The sequence below is a fragment of the Protopterus annectens genome, chromosome 4.part1 (genome assembly GCF_019279795.1).
Source record: "Protopterus annectens isolate FY-2018-M chromosome 4.part1, PAN1.0, whole genome shotgun sequence".
Lineage (NCBI taxonomy): Eukaryota > Metazoa > Chordata > Ceratodontiformes > Protopteridae > Protopterus > Protopterus annectens.
The window spans coordinates 941,751,246-941,769,423 of NC_056734.1; positions in this window are offsets into that span (position 1 = coordinate 941,751,246).

Consider the following 18,178-nt stretch of genomic DNA (forward strand, 5'->3'; position numbering starts at 1 on the left):
ACAACCCTCACTGCTGAATCCTTTGCAAATGCCTTCTACGGGCACCTTCAAGAATGCATGGATCATGCAATCCCAAATAAAACCAAGACCCATTCCCCCAAAGGCAGGCGCCCGGTCTGGTGGACCCCAGCCATAAACAAACTCTACAACAGAAGGAGGAAGCTACTACATGACAGAGCAAAATCCCTAAAAGGGAAGGCATCTCTGATCAGTACTAGCAAAAAACTACGATCACTCATAAAATCATCCAAGGCCAACTTTGAGAGAAAAATCGCAAAAGACACAACCACAACCACTTTAACATTGGCTCAGACACGAACAGGATTCTTTTAGCGTTATCGCAAAAGATAGACGCTTTGCATTCTCGTATGGAGGCTTTCGAGAATAATAGCCTACCTAGTATCCCATCGAATAGTATTCCAGCTGGACAGCGAGTTGTATGTTGTCCTAATACTATGACTCGCAATGAATCAAGTGAGCGATTACTTTTACTTACACCTATGGAACCGGAAGGCAGAGACAGTTCCTTGAACAACGGAGAACAACAGAGTGCTAACGGCAACCACAGGGAGCTTATTGGCGTTCCTTCCATCTCTCAATGGATTAACAACTTAGAAGCATTTGTTTTTCCTGGTGCGACTGCTATGGAACGACCGGCTTCAGTTGGTGAGTGTAATTCTAACTCTGTTGACTCGATTCTTGGCAACCTTAAAAAACTGGATGTTAAGTTGGTGAAATTAAAAAAACTGCAGCTGGAAGTATCTTACTTCCAGCAATGTCTCAATGAAAACTTTGTGCCTAAGGGCCTTCGCTCTTCTTTTTCCCTTAGGGACTCATTCAGGGACTGGATTTATGACAGATTTAGTCACACTTTTTGAAAGACAGGGGGCTCAACTGTTAGAACTGTTAATCAAGCATTATTCCCTTAATATTACAACTCTTACGGAAGAAATCAAATCTCTTGATAGCACTATTAAAATGGACATGGAATTCTTGCGGTTTAAATTCGATTATGATCGAATTTTCATCAGTATCGAGGTCTTATGTCCAAATTAAAACAGAATAAAGTTAAAAGCTTAATAGGGACAGGGGCGATATAGCCAACAACGTGTATCCCAAACTACAGACAGCTTCTATTGCAGGTTTGGACAGCCTGGATGGGTTCGAATCAGAAGTCGCCCCTTCTGTTTCTGTAAATCAATCTGTTGACCGGAACCAACAAGTGTTTAAACCTAAGCGGCCTGATAGGCCGAATGCAAAGTCTACCAATAACAATGATAGAACTAAGAAAAACAACCCTGATACTGGTTCTAATTATGTCAACAACAATTTTTTAGGACATCTTCCACGACCATATCAAACGAGGAGCAGAACTCAGAACAATTAATGAATGTTTCAAGTAATGTTGAACTGGACAATTATGTGTCTTCATCTTTACGTATCCAATATAATTTGAATGGTGACTTTAAAATATACAACTTCTCTGATGCCATGTTGTCATCAGAGCTCATTGAAATTATGTCCCGTGGTAACACATTTGTGCCCAGTTCTGACTGTGATCTCACTAAGACAATATTGGACCTAAAATGTTATACTAGGAAGTTGAACTTAGATCTGTTATTTAATAATTCTATTGCCTTACCTAGGGCAGAGTTAAAAGTTCCGAGTACTTTTAACCCCCCCCCCCTGCACACTGGGTTAAAAGTTTTTGAGAACATCTGTGAGTTGGACATCAGAGAATTAAAGAAGACTAAAAAAGGCTTTAAGTCTAATAACCTTCAAAACATTACTAAAGAACAGAGAAGGGCATTATCTGACTTTAAACTTTTACCAGTCCGAGTCATAAAACCTGATAAAGGGGGAGGGCTTGTCATTTTCAATAACAGTATGTACATTGACAAAATGTCTTCTGTTTTGGATACACCGGCATATTGCCCCTCTTCTATTAATGAAATGAATGGCACCTACAGGAGAATCAGGGGCTACCTTAGGGACATGTTTTTGGAAGGTAGAATTGATGTGGAACTATATAACTTCTTAGACATCTCTTTTCCAAAAGTACCTATGATGTTTGGCATTCCCAAGATGCATAAAAACCTTGAGAACCCACCCATGAGGGCATTGATAGATGGAAGGTTTTCAATGACCTATAACAGTTCTAAATTGATTGATCATATTCTTTTAAAGTATTTAAAGAAAATTCCTTCCATCTGTAAGGACTCTTGGTCCTTCCTCAGTAGTATTAACAACATTGTATACAATACTGAGCTTAATTTTTTAACAATAGATGTGGTTGACTTATACACATCGATTCCCCACCAGGAAGCTACCGAGTGGGTCGGGTTAAAATTGGAAGATTTGGGTGCCACTAAGAATGAAATTAGCATCGTAACAGAATTGCTAGATATAGTCCTTGATTCTAATTTTTTCATCTTCAATGACAAAATCTTCTTGCAAAAACAAGGCATAGCCATGGGCTCCCCATGTGGAGCCAGTGTAGCTAACATCTTCATGGCTTTTTGGGAAACTAAGTTTATCCTATCGAACCCCACATTTAAAGACCAGATTCACCTCTACACGCGTTACCTGGATGACATTTTCATCTTGTTTAAAGGTAACGAAGCAGAGGCAGAGTCTTTAGTGGAATTCATGAACCACACGACCACCTTTTTGAGGTTTACATCCACCTTCTCTGTTAGGGCAATTGACTACGTAGATGTCAATCTCAGTAAAGATGACCCTGGTAAGACTTACTTATCTAAAGTGTTTAGAAAAACTACACATTGTAATTCTTTATTACATTTTTCAAGTCAGCACCCCTTCAAGCAAAAGAGGGCCATTGTAAAGGGTCAGCTGGTTAGGGCGGTTCGTATGTGTAACTCAGACTCAGCCTTTAGTGAAGAATGTCAGTTTCTTAAGAGTCAATTCTTGAACAGAGGCTATCCGCCTTCACTAATTGTGAGATCATCATCGAAATTGAAGTGAAAAAAGCAGAAGGTTTCTTTAAACCCCTTCTCAAATTTGGTGTTGAATTGGTAACGGACACAAATACATTTGAACACATTCCACTGGGTGACGACCATTCCCAATCAATAGGCAGTGTTAGGTTGGATAACTTGACTAAACGTAATTTTGTCACCAGTTTTACAACAGCCTTTAGTAGTGATGCAGGGAGAATTTGTAACATTTTGAATAAAAATTGGGAATTTATTAGGAATGACATTTATCTTTTTGAAAAGCTAGGTCCCTTTCCTAGGGTTGTGTTCAGAAAAGGAAGGAACCTTAAAGAGCTCCTACAATCTAGACATGAGCTTAACTTTATCAAATGTAAAGGCTCTGTGGCATGTGGCTCCTGCAATTGGTGCCAATTTATAAAAATAGGTTCTTCTTTCTTAGTGAATGACAGTAAACATAACACCCAACACACGATTAATTGTAACACAAAATCAGTCATTTATGGAGCGTTTTGTAACACATGTCCTGCATTCTACATAGGCAAGACGGACCGTAAATTACGGCAGCGTATTCTGAACACGTCTATGCCATTAGGACCAATAAACAGGAAAATGCCCTAGCTAGGCATATAGAAAATTTTCCAGAACACAAATTCTATTTTATGGGAATTGATCACATACCAATGAGTATTAGAGGGGGTCCTTTGTCACTGTTACTCGAACTTCGTGAACTGGAATGGCAGATCAAACTTAATGCATTCCATTGTCCTGGCCTTAAAGACAGTTGTAACATCTCAGTAGTGTTGAAAATGAGAAGCTATATAAAATAGGACAACTATCTTAGAATTTTGTTTTTAGCAATAATATGTAGTTGGTCCATACTATCATCCCACTGAGAGGTTATCTGTGGAATGATCTTTCATAGTCAGTCCATACTACCATCTCACTGAGAGGGTACTTGTGGAATGATGTTTCGTAGTTGATTACTACGACTGTCTTCATTTTTCATTTATTATTATTTTTTCTCCATTCACCTTGTTATCCGTCTTGTGATTGACACATGAGGGTACTTCCTTTATTGTGATTTTTTATATTTTTACTATTTGATGGGGTCAATAATATTTTAACTTTATTTGTAATTTTAATTGCAAATTGTCTTGGTTTAAATGCAGTATGTCTGTGTGTCTTTAAGCGTTTTACAAAAGGAAGTAGTGATGTCATTGTAACACACCTGATTCAGATCTTATTTTATGGCTTGGCGCCAAATGTTTTATTCACATTTTTTCTTTCTGAGGAAGCTGCCAGCTTGGACTGACAGCGAAAACGCTCTTATTTTGAATAATAAAGTTGCATTCATACAGCTTTTGGAAGTGTTCTTCATTCCTTTGGGTGACTTCCAGGACGTACTAGTGACTGCTCACTTTCCGGTTTTGTTTTTATTTGGTTTGTCTTGCCGGATTTCTCCAGTTAGCCATTGTATTGAGTAGGTAAGAATTGCTATGCTTGTCTATACTATGGATAGGTATATCTCAATATCACTGCATTTACTTCACAGCTGCAGGTGACCGGGCTATGAACCAGCAAACCCATGAAGATAGGCTGCAAAGGCTGTGTCATGAGGCAGGTTAGTAATTATTCTGCATGTACTGTTATATAAAGTAAATGAGAGAGTCTTCAAAAAGTATTTTAACCCAATAAATAAAGGTGTAATAATCCTTTAATAAATGTATGATTCATGGGGTGCGTTTGTGTCATTGTCTTTGATAAGTTGTACTGTTGCATTCTACAAATAGTAGTGTTGTATTAAGCAGTGTCAACCCACACTTGGGTAGGCCCATATAACGTGGATGAAGGGAGTGCCAGTATCTTGTATGCATATGTACAGCCCTCAATTGTTGGTTCATGGCCAGCATGTACAGGTTAATCTGGCACATGAGTAGCTTGGTATTGTGTTCCCCAGAAATGTCAGTGTGTTGCCAGAAATGTAGGGAGCTGTTAACATATAACTGATAATTTCACCTGAACATATCTAGATAATTATATGAAAGTAGATCTGTCAGTGTACCATCTAAGCAGTAGTGTGTGTGAGCAACTCTCAAAATATGTTGCAGTAACATCTGCATCTTGGACAGTTTGTATGTAAGATACAGCTCATGTATATAATGATCTAGCAAAATCCAATTGCACTATAGAAGGACATTGGGTAGTGTAATAATACTAAGGGTAATGCTGCTCAATGCCAGAAGTCTAAACCTCAAGATGCACCTCGAAGCCCTCTTCAGTATGGAGAACATCAATGTCTGTGCAGTGACTGAAACCTGGTTCAAGGCTCCTGAGAGCACCCCAGCACTATCAGGTTTTACCTCATATCATGCTTTCCATCCCCAAAACTTGGACCAAACCACAAAAGGAGGGGGAGTATCCATATTCATCAAAGATACCCACACCTCCAGGTTAGTGGCAATGCACGAAGCATCGGAGACCATCCAGGTGCAACTAACCATAGGCAAAACTGCCTTACAGTTTGTAGCATGCTACAGACCACCCTCTCAAACTCAGGAACCCCACACAGCCTTCCTGAAGACATTAGAGAGTATGAATGTCTCTCCAAATACCATCATATTGGGAGACTTCAACTACCCAAACATAGACTGGGAACATTACTCAAGCCCCAACACCCTAGACCAAAGGTTCCTAGAATTCATAAACTCAAATGCAGTGGAACAACTGGTCACCATTCCCACAAGAGGAGACAATATACTAGACCTGATCATCACAAACATGGGGACAAAATGCTCCACACTGGAAGTATATCCCTCTTTGGTAAGATCAGACCATAAATTAATCTCACTGGAAATCCACATCCCGCCCCCACCCCCTGCACAAAAGACCACAGTGAAGAACTTCTCAAAATCCAACTTCACACTTCTTAAGACTGAAGTGGTATCCTTCAAGGCCCCTGGGCCAGTGGAAACCACAACCCTCACTGCTGAATCCTTTGCAAATGCCTTCTCGGGCACCTTCAAGAATGCATGGATCATGCAATCCCAAATAAAACCAAGACCCATTCCCCCAAAGGCAGGCGCCCGGTCTGGTGGACCCCAGCCATAAACAAACTCTACAACAGAAGGAGGAAGCTACTACATGACAGAGCAAAATCCCTAAAAGGGAAGGCATCTCTGATCAGTACTAGCAAAAAACTACGATCACTCATAAAATCATCCAAGGCCAACTTTGAGAGAAAAATCACAAAAGACACAAAAGACAATCACAAGGCCTTCTTTAGCTATGTTAGAAACTTGGGTGGAAACTCCCAGATATGCTCAGAGTTAGTCCAAAATTACACAAAATACACTGAACCCACTGACATTGCCAACATTCTGGCAGACAGGTTCAGTGCAAATTTCTCCTCCCCCTCCCCCCCCAAAAGGAGAAATAACTATCCCAGCAGAGTGCAGACTCCCTAACATCTCAGATGCCCAGGTGAGAGCCGCCCTCTCTAAAGCTAAAAACACAGCATCAATGGGACCGGACGGTGTCCCAGGCTGTGTGCTACATGAACTCCAAGAGGAACTAAACCCACACATAAGGCTGCTGTTTAATCTTAGCCTTACTACAGGATACATACCCAAAGAGTGGCGTACGGCAACAGTGGTCCCACTTCACAAAGGCGGTACTTCTACTGACCCTGGAAATTACCGCCCCATAAGCTTGACGAGCCTGGTCTGCAAAGCTATGGAGTGGATCATTATGGAACTCATAAACAAAGACATTGGGGACCCACAGACATTGGATCCTACCCAGTTTGGCTTTGTCAAAGGCAGATCCTGCCTTTTGAACTTGATCGACTTCTTTGAAACTGTCACTAAGGCCATTGATGAGGGTAAGGCAGTTCACACAGCCTACCTTGACCTTGCAAAAGCCTTTGACACAATACCCCACTTGGGCATCATAGACAAACTCACCAGCTTAAATGTAAATCCATATGTCACAAGATGGGTTGCAAACTGGCTCAAGGACAGAACCCACAGGGTCAGAGTTGCTGGAGCTATGTTAGACTCTAAGCCAGTCACAAGCGGTGTCCCACAGGGCTCAGTCCTGGGACCCCTCTTGTTCGGCATTTATTTTTCCGAGGTACAGGCAAACATAGGAGGATTGTGGCTGACAAAGTTCGCAGATGACTGCAAACTGGGCCATAATTGATACTCCAGCGGACACAAACATCCTTCAGAGAGGCCTCATAGAAACAGATAATTGGTGCCAGAGCCATGGCCTTAAGCTGAATGCCAAAAAATGTATAGTCATACCCTTTGGGAAAAACAAGGAACCCACAAATTACCACATAGGTGGTAATCCATTAAGTCTGAAAGAGGTAATCAGGGACCTAGGGACCCAGGTTGACAGTAACCTCTCATTTGACACTCACATTGCCAAAGTGGTTAGGAAGACCTTCTATATTGCCCACCTTATCATGAAGGGTTTCACATCTAGATCAAGAGAGGTCATTGTGCCCCTGTACTCTTCTCTTATCAGGCCAATGATTGAGTACAATGCCCCATTTGGGATGTATCTTACCCGACACCTGCAGCAGTTGGAAAGACCCCAAAAGTTCCTCACCAAGGGGATAAAGGGTCTTAAACATATGTCATATGCTGCCAGACTGAAAAAACTCCAGCTCTATTCAGTGGCATACCACCTACTCAGAGGTGATCTGTGCCTGACGTACAAGGCCATGTCCAATCCAGAATTAATGGACATGCTCCACTTCAGTAAATCCAAATCCACCAGAGCCACGAGAGCAAGAGACTTAAACCTCAACACAGAAATAAATAGGACGTGCTGGAGGGACAGATTCATAACCCAGAGGCTCCCTACACTCTGGAACAGAATCCCAATCCATGTTAGGCAGAGCCCCTCACTAACTCTATTCAAGAGAGATCTTGACGAGTGGATGGGAGATCGTAGGTTTACCCCGGGGGTCATCTCTGTGTCACTGCTAGACAGAGGCACAGTAAACTAAACCCTAAAAGGGCATAGTATTCTCATCCTAAGGGGTGGTGAAAGCCACACACATTCTGGCTAGGCTTATAAATGCCCTAGGGCAGATAGCCTAGTACGAACCTATGAACCTATGAACCTATGTAAGGGACATATAACTGCAGTTAATAGGAATGTAGTGAAAACTAGAAGGATATATAAGTTGTTTATTGAGCTATCTTTTCCCACCCTACTGTATGTGCATACAAAATGCAATTCCACACCTCAATCGGTATGTCTAATCTCAAAACATTTGTTGGGTCATATGTCCTATTGGTTTATAAATATTTGCATTTATTTCTATGCATGTGCCCTGGTAAAATATCACAGTATTGGTGGCCTGTTGCCATCAATTCAACCTGCATGCTGTTGTAATGTCCACTATTGTTCTATGTATGCATGTATTATGCTTGCTTTTCAACTGTTGAAAATCTGGTGTGTTGGTTTAATGGGAATACTTCTGCATGCTGTTATAACTAATTGGGAATGCTGTTGACTGGTACTAACCCATATCTTTATTAAACTATCCAAAACATAGTTTGTATGGGAAGGCCGGTCCCAGTGGACCGACCTGTCCCACCTCAGCTGGCCATGGCACCTGGCATCAGCAGATCTGGTACCCAGCCTGGGACCTCCGCCTCCATTGGCCCTGTGCCACCTTCAGGTGGAAGAACTGCAGGGGATGGGGTTCGGCCCCCTGTGCAAGCATGGGCGGAGGGGCACCTATCACCCTTCACACTTCGAACGGTCCAGGCTGTGGTGCTTAGTGAGATTGAACGTTCTGTTGCAGAACCTCTATGCCAGCTTGAGGCCCGAGTGGCGCAACTCCCGGGTCAGCCTGCCCCTCCTACACAGCCCCCAGCACAGCCACCCTCTGGGATGTGAAGGTACAATGGTGACTGCCCATGGGTGGGGACCTCAGTCCCACTGTTTCCATCTGGGGGCTCATGGGTTGCGATTTCCAAACATCCCTCCCCGTCAAAGGTGTTCACCCACCACAAGTGTCATATATCGCCCCTGTATGCATCTTGTTTGTCTTGTCTGCTTACCTCCCCAACCTACCTCCCCAAATATACCTACTTCCCCTACCCCACATTCCACTCTCACTTGAAAAAAAAGGGCAATCTGCTCCCAAAAAAAAAAAATTACGCCCCATACATAGCTACCCATTTTGCACACATGTCCACTGGACACATGAAATGTTATTTAATTGGCATTACAACATACTTTGTTGTCCTCACCCCTCTCTCAGGGGTTGAAGGGTTCATATCTACCTCCAAATTTATTGCATATGCACAGTTGTTGCTGTTGAAGAAATGGGCAGCTATGGACCTTCCCTACACCTGTCCTGCACATCCCGAGCTATTTACCCTACTGTCTTTCCCTCTTTGTACCCCTTTTTCACCACTTTCCTATCTCCCCATTTTTCTATTCTTTCAAAGAAATTAGCGCAGGGGTTAGCGGGAGTAAGCACTATTAAGCAGTAGTTTAGCGGGTTTGCACAAGTTTGCTCTTGTTTGCGCTTGGCTTACAACTGCTTAAAAGTGCCTTAGTCACTCTGTATGTGAGGGCCCTTGTTCTGCTCAGGAGCAAAATAAAACACCTCTGTAAGTCTTGACACCTGGACCTTGCACACACTACACGACATGAAGTATCACTAAGCCACAGTAGATATACATCAAGTTGGTGCTTAAATAATTATATCATGCATCAGAATGAGTGAATGTAAAGGTAAATTAGGAATACCATACCACACAACTTGTTCTGTGGATGTTGACCAACAGTTGTTGTGGGATTACATTACATGACTGTGATAAGAGAAGCAGCCATTCTAGCAGGAAATAATGTTACACCATCACTTTACAACCCCACACAGTATCACAGCAGTACAAACACTGGCATATCTGTTTAGGGCAGAGGCCATTCCTCTCATGCCTCCCTAATTTTCAGGGATGTCCTTGATTTTGACACAAATTTTAGCTCTGTCCCTCTGAATCCCTCCTAAAACTACTGACTTTGGGCAGAAATGTAATGAATAATGACAATAATTAAGAGTTAGACACTTCTTTTACTTCAGAAAAGGTGTATTAATTCATATGCTCTGATTCTTTCGATGTTTCAACTTAATGGCACTAATATTTTAAAGATGTCCCTGATTGTCCCTGACTTTTTCTTGACATTTCCCTGATTCTGTTCAAATATGTAGCTGATTAGTTGTGAGGTCTGGCAGAGGCAGAAACACAGGCATATTAGCTTTTCTACTGTTACAAACTGTGCAAATAGCTTTGGAAGGAGTTTCGGAAACATACCCTTATGTAGGAATACAACACTGAAATAGAAAAATGGATGTAGCCATGTACTGGTAGTAACCAACTGTAAGAATGCCATTGCTCTATTGCTGAAAAGACCTGTTTGGTGCACAGACAAAAAATAACAGGCTATTCTCTGGCTGTCATGTGGATAGGTCCACAGTTGGGAGTTACGCAGACAGACTATTTGCCTTGATAAACTAACATGTGCACAGCAACCTTGTAAGTCCAGCAAGATAAAATCCACACAAGGTAGAATATACCTCTGTGTGCAGTGTCTACCAAGGATGTAGGTAAGCATATTCACTGTACTGAAATGATCCAGTTTTTCTGAGCAGCTCATGCTAATGTCAACACTAAAAAAGCACAAACTGTTTAGAACTGAGTAAATGAATATTCACAGTATAGCAGTTCACAAACAACTCTTGTGCCAAAGTAATACATCTCTATAACTAGCTTTGTATGGCAGTTAATTGTAACAGTTGAAAAGAAAGTACATCTTTCCATGTATTTTGGGGTAGCATTTTGAGGGGTGAGTACATTTCTACACTGACAAGTGGGTACTGGAAGCAGCAACATTAGGTCTGAGTACAAAATGTAAATCTCTGGCTACACCCCTGGCTTCTGATATAAGAACTATACCAACCTTCTGTCTTAAACAATGATGTCCACACCAAACAAGGATGATCGGATGCAATCTCTGCCAACAAACTCAATCACTCTATGAGGGAGAGAGAGAGAGAGAGAGAGAGAGAGAGAGCAGTACTTCTTTATGCACGGATGTTCTGCTTAACTACTGCTATGGACAATACTGTGTGTACCTGTGGTCAGTGGGACATACCTGTGAAATGTGTAGCTCAGCATTAAATGTCAAAGATCTGATCCATGTTATCTGTGTTCTGTACAGTAGTGTGGCCAATGGCTGTTGGGGGGGGATTAGCGCTTACATTATATAAACATGGGTGTGACAGAACAACACATGCATGATAGTCATATTAAAGTGTAGCTTAGCATTGGCAACTGCTGTAGCAGTCTAGTATGCTTATCTAGCATCTGTTACCATATATACCCCCCTTAATGTTAGTCTGTGTTCATATGTGAAACCTGTTTGTGTTGCAGCAAGGCCCAACAGTTCAGCTGTGAGGTCCAGGGACTTACAACAGTGTGGACCATGTGTGTGTATGCCACAAACATATGGAGAAATATATATGTGTCATATATATTCACATCTGTATATGTGTGCATACAGCAGGGGGCATATTGCAACTGTTTGCGAAGGGGGGAGATATATATGTTGGTGAAGGTTAGTATGTGCATATTTGTATGTAGGTTTTAGTGTGTGATAAACAAGACAGCATACACTGCTAGTATATGATATGTGGTGGTTAAACACTGTGGGTGGTTTGTTCAGTTTGCAATATTGAAGCCAGTAAGGCCTGCTAAAGCTACCTGGGCTGTGAACACCTTCAATGCATTTATCCCAAGACTGTGCAATTTCATTACATTACTGTACACCTTACATCCTTTGTATAATTGATATTCTCACTATGAAAGGTGAAATGTATATGTGCCTACATATATATGTATATGTACACAAATGGATGTATATATGTATATATACATATATATATATATATATATATATATATATATGTAGAATCCACAAAGTGACGAGCCGTGGTAGTGCTGCTCGCGTTCAAGAATAAATGTGTACCAATCCAGGCAAAGATGAAGTGCTTACAAAGTCCTGCCAAAGCACTTTCGTGCATCAAAGGCTACAAGCTCATTACCAACCACTTGTCGGAATAAAGATAGATATAGTAGCTGCAACAGTCTGTTTAGACCAACCTCAGTGTACCTTGTGTTTAGGCTGTAATCCACTATCAAACCATGAATACTTCTAGGCGAGCTGCTTCCTTATACACATCCAATCTCCATAAGAGACAAACACCATTCGGTTCCTTAAACTCTGTTATACCATATAAACTGTTAGCAGACTGCTTCCTTGTACAAATCCAGCATCAGTAAAAGAAAAAACCATTCGGTTCAACCTTCTTTATTCATGTGTGAGCGCTTTCACGGCAATACAGAGCCGCTTCATCAGACGTTGTTGGTCTAAACAGACTGTTGCAGCTACTATATCTATCTTTATTCCGACAAGTGGTTGGTAATGAGCTTGTAGCCTTTGATGCACGAAAGTGCTTTGGCAGGACTTTGTAAGCACTTCATCTTTGCCTGGATTGGTACACACATTTATTCTTGGAACGCGCACTACCACGGCTCGTCACTTTGTGGATTCTACATAATTTGGGGCTTGGTGGTTTCTACTATATATATATATATATATATATATATATATATATATATATATATATATATACATATATATTTATAAATACTCATACACACCTACATCTACTTGTTGCAATAGATTCTCTGTACTGTTGACTGACTGTGATGGTCAATATGTTTGTGAATACATCAAAGATATGTATCTGTGGGATAGCTTAGTGGGAAACTGTTTATGTTATGGTATTATGGGTCCTTGCTTTGATCCTAGCAAAAGCTGTGTATTCTGTTGCTAGACAGAACAAGTGCTATTGCATAAAGTGTGATTAAGTCCCTTGATTTTAACTAGGGTGTGTTATTGGAGGCTAAAGCACCACATCTATGATTATTGATTGGTACCAATGTTGAATGCAAATCCTGTATGTAATGTAGTACTAACTGAAGCTCTGGGCCTGTACAGCAAAGTATGGAGTATGTACACATTGCTTGCATCCACTGTTTTGTTTGGTCCCTATATTCATCACAGATTACATTTCTCAAGATTAAGGTTGTATAAGTACTGACACACAGTATTGTATAGTACACACTGAAAGCTTATCTGGGTTGTCATATCTTTGTGTCCTGTAATTATGTCTGGTGTGTGTGTGGGTATGTCTGTAACATGTCCTTTGACATATGTGTGGTAATGCATATAACTGCGTATCTAGCAACTTTCATAATGTACTACAGCAGTATGTGACCTATATTCCCAACTGTACACATATTTTGACCATGGGTTGGCATTAACAAGTTGTGTGGTATAATAGTAATACATTTACTGGACCATACACTGATTGTGATGGATGATATATTTCTTTACACATCAGCTTGATGTATATCTGCTGTGGCTAGGTGGTGCATCGTGTTGCATACAGTGTGCCAGGTACTCTTGTATAGTCTTGTATAGTGATTTTATTTTGATGCTGTGCAGAACATGGTTCATTAGATAGAGAGTGAGCAAGGCACTTTCAAGCAGTTGTGGGGTGAGCAGTGATAAGTGGCAGTTACAGTGTTTCACTTACGGTTAGCATATAGGTTGCTATATATGGCAGTTCAGTGATATCTGTACTAAATGTGCCATATGACTTGCTCAGACATATTTTTGTATTTATGTCTTCCAGGGATCATGGCTCACCACAGGAACCCGTTACAGTAGTGCTGAAAATGATATCATTACTAGCAGTATGATTCAGCACTACCGTCTCATGTTTTCACGAACCAGCCAGGACCAGCAGGATCGTACTGCAATGTGGCAAGATCTTGTCCGCAGGGTCATTGAGGTAGGCCTGCATAACCGGACATATGAGCAGGTACGCCACCACTGCAGTGATCTTCTCAGACATGTCCCTCAGCATGTCACTGATGTGCATAGACAGCAGCTTGCAACAGGGGGTGGTGTAAATATCCATCCCCCCTTCACCAGAGTGGAGGAGCTGCTCATGAGCCTGGTGGCACCTGCCCAACAACAGCATCAGACATACACCATGAGGGAGGTTGGAGCCACCCAGCAAGCACACATGGAGCATGCAGGTAACATGACATATCTGTAGACTACTGTTATCTGTATTGGTAGATCATGCATATGTGAGATGTGGAGTGTGTCGTTCAAAGATGTGGAGCCTGTTGTTGTGCAATACTGATCATTTGGAACATAATCTGTAGCCCTGTGAATGTAAACTGTTGTTGTACTGTAAGATTACAAACGCACAGCAGCAATACCACAGTTGTGGCCACTGACAAACTGTCTCATCTCTATGTAGGTACCTCTGGGGTGACATCAAGGCAGTGGACAGATGCTGGTCAGTGTGTTCTACATTTATTGTTGTAAATAAAAAGTGCATGTCATAGTTAAGGTGTAGGCCATGTACACGTGTAACACACCTACCCATAATGCATGCTGTGCATGTTTTGTGTAAGAGCACGCACATCTCACTAATGTGATTAGCTGCCTCAAACACATGCAACACCCAGACCATCTCAAACAAATGTGGCTAGACTGTAGTGACCATTGGATAGGCACAGTTGATACTCAACATGCACATAACATACACATCTATGTCATACACAGAGCATTTTAACATGCTACACATAAAGGATTCCCAAAGCCTCTGTAAAGACACACTCCAGTATCCAAAATCTCATCCATACATTACACATAATATACCTGAGGGGTAGAGGCCTATCCTGGGGCATTTAAACACTCTGCCACACTCTACACATTCATGTCAGGGAATGCTCCTTATTGGCCTCTTTACAAACTCACGTAACAACTGGTTGTGAAATGGTGAATTTAGCCAAGGTAGTACAGTTCCAGCACAGCATGATTAGTGCTGGTTTGTGAAACATTTGTAGCCTTGAGTGACCACCAGATGCTTCATGATGATGGCCTATGGTACTATACCCCATCCAGTTATTGCATCCACAGTACTACACATAGTTGTCATTGCTACACACTATAATGATGCGTGTGTGCACACATATGCACCTCTAAACAGTATGCATACCAATCACCATTTGCACAACTGACACATATATGTCTTGTGATGGTATTGAGTGGCTATGTCATATGACACATATTGGGTATGTGTAGTGCTTAAATATGCAGTTGTGTTTTAGCATGACATGTCATGGATGAGACTGGCATGTCCACAATATGATCTACACTCACCATAAGTACCGTACATTGGGTATGAGGCTGAATGGTATTCCATCAATTATCCATGCACCACTAATGATGTTGTGTGAATACTGATCATGCATGTGCTAAAAATGTGTCCAAAATTATTTGCTAAAGACACAGAGGCTGTAATCAGCATTGGATACCTATCTGACACACAGATACACATCCAGCAATGGTATGTACACCTGTGAGTTATGGTGCACAGTACATCACAAGGTTATGAATACCTGCACAGCAATGTTGTGTCCATGTATGCATTGTGTTCCAGGGGGAGGGCCATCACCTAATAAAAAAACACAAGCATCAAAGCCGTGTATACTGTTAGTAACAAGGACTGACTACACTTGCACTGCATGCTTTTGAGCAACACATGTCCTGCATGCTGACATGGGTGCGATGACTGTTTTGCTTGTGATACTGTACCCCACCATCACCTGCTATTGTGTATGTTCTGTGATTGCTGGTGCTGTGTGTGTCTGCTTTCGGGAGGAGTGTAGTTTTGTGTTTGTGCATGATGTGTGCATATGTGCATGTGCGCATGTGCATGTGTGCATGTGAGCATGTGCACATGTGCACATTTGTGCATGTGCGCATGTGTGCATGTGTGCATGTGGTCTGAAGTCATGTTCAGGTCTTAAAGTGTGTTTCCTGTTTTCCTCTCACAGGTGGCGAGGTGGGGCTGGTTCAGTACAGCAGGAACCTGATGTCACTGAGACAAACAGTGATGATGAGGATAGGTGTGTTGAGGCATAGGCAGGTTTGTCAGGGTCTGTTGTTGTGCCACCAATTGACAATACACAAGTCTCCACCCCATCCATGCACACAGTCATATTGCCTGTACATCCATCATCACCATTGCCCTTAGCTGAGTGACAGTGTACGGTTGGCACTTGCCAAGACAGTGTGGTATCTATGGCACATGTATCAGGACACAGTAGCCATAGTCAGATGTCTGGAATGGTACCACATAGGCAGATGCCCAGGGGTTCTCGTCAGAGCACTGCTGGTCATCATGCCCCTGGCAGACGTGCCAAACCACTTTCTAACACACACATGTTCCAGGCTGTCATGGAGGCAAAGACAAGAATGGAGTGGTACACCAGACAGGGGCTAAGGGCACAGAGGGCTCATTACACCTCTGTAAATGACAGTATCCGTGACCTAGCAGGTGCCATACTTAACTACACTGAGGTCGTTGATAGACATTGGGGTGAGACATTGGATGTCCTCCACAATGTTATGTCTATTTGTCAGGACAGTGCGGGATGTTTGAGACATCGATGTGGATGTATGCCAGCAACATCACCAGCTGGAGGTCACCGTGGATATCCAGCAAGTCACAGCTGCTCCCGTAGTGCCAGTACCAGCCCCAGCAATGATTGGGGGCTGTCCATATACCATCCTAGCAGACCATGTGCACATGGCTCTGGCCAGTCCCAGCAGGGACCTGGATCCAGTGAACATTTGTCAACCTCTTTGGATAGTACCCAATTTGGATTAGTACCTGATAGTGTCTGTAGCACCCCTGCCAGGCACAGGTTCCATATCCATGGCCAGAGATGGTGATCTTTAAAGCCTGCCAGGTACAGTCTGTAGCTGTCTCACAAATCCCCGTATATGGCAGCCACATGGTGGAACTGTGTGCATGCAGACATACACACATAAACCAGAAACTTAGGGCAAACACATACCTGCACACATGACATCAACATTGGCCCATAACAGTACTTATGGCCCTCACACACACACACACACACACACACACACACACACACACACTCATGCACACATGCCAATTGTATGACTCAGTGTAGGCCTCTGGAAAACCAACAACACACTCTGTGCATATGATGAAACCTGTGCCACCTCCTGTCATCTGTAACATTGATGCAGGAACAGGCTAACATGGTGCTGATGCACAGGGTGACTTTAATAAAGTATAGAAATGGTGGGATGTGTAGCATGTTGTCAGCAGTAAAGTGTAATGATATCCTTGAAGGTGTAGCTGAGCAGGCATGATGCATTAAAGCTGTAATTAGCAATGTTGTATTGTTTTCTCCAGTGTTTATTCCAATTGTGTTTTGTTTGCCCATGTGCCACTTGGCTGATGTGGGTAGTTGTGTCAGCATGCATTATACAGTGGACAGTAAGTGTGGGGTGTGTGCAACACACATTTGCAGGTGTCCATTTGTGAACATGGTGGAGGTGCACTGTCTGCATGTACATGCATATTGGACACATGGGCAGTGTGACATGCCCTGTATTGGCCAGTGTTAACACTCCATAGTTTCTACTGGTGGCCAGTATGCATTGTACTACACACATTTTGGAACTTGAGTACGCATGTGTGTGTATGACAAGGGTTGACACTGTGTTGTGGGTGATGCTGTTGTTGCTATCTATCATTGGTTTGCATTACTAAGGTTTACACTGTCCCAGCTGCATAATCCTTTAGTAATGCACACTGTTCACCTACAGGGTTGCATGGACTGTGCTATCACAAACACAAGAAATTTTCACTTATACAGTAAAAGTGCATTAGTCTCATGGACCCCTGCCATAAACAAAATATATAATAGAAGGTGTGAAGTTGTACCAAAAAAGACTTACATACCAAGAAGGGATAACCTCTCTGGTCAGTATCATTGGGAAAATACAAACCATCATTAAACATACAAGGCAAGCTTCAAAATACAAAATGGCAAGGATTCCAAAGACAACGCTAAAGCTTTCTTTAGTGCTGTTTATAATCTACAGGGGAAATCTCAGATCGGGTCACAGTTAATGTAAATGGTCACAAAGTACACTTATCTGACTGACATTACCAATTTCTTGTCATACAGTTTGAATGTGGATTTCACCACCCTGTC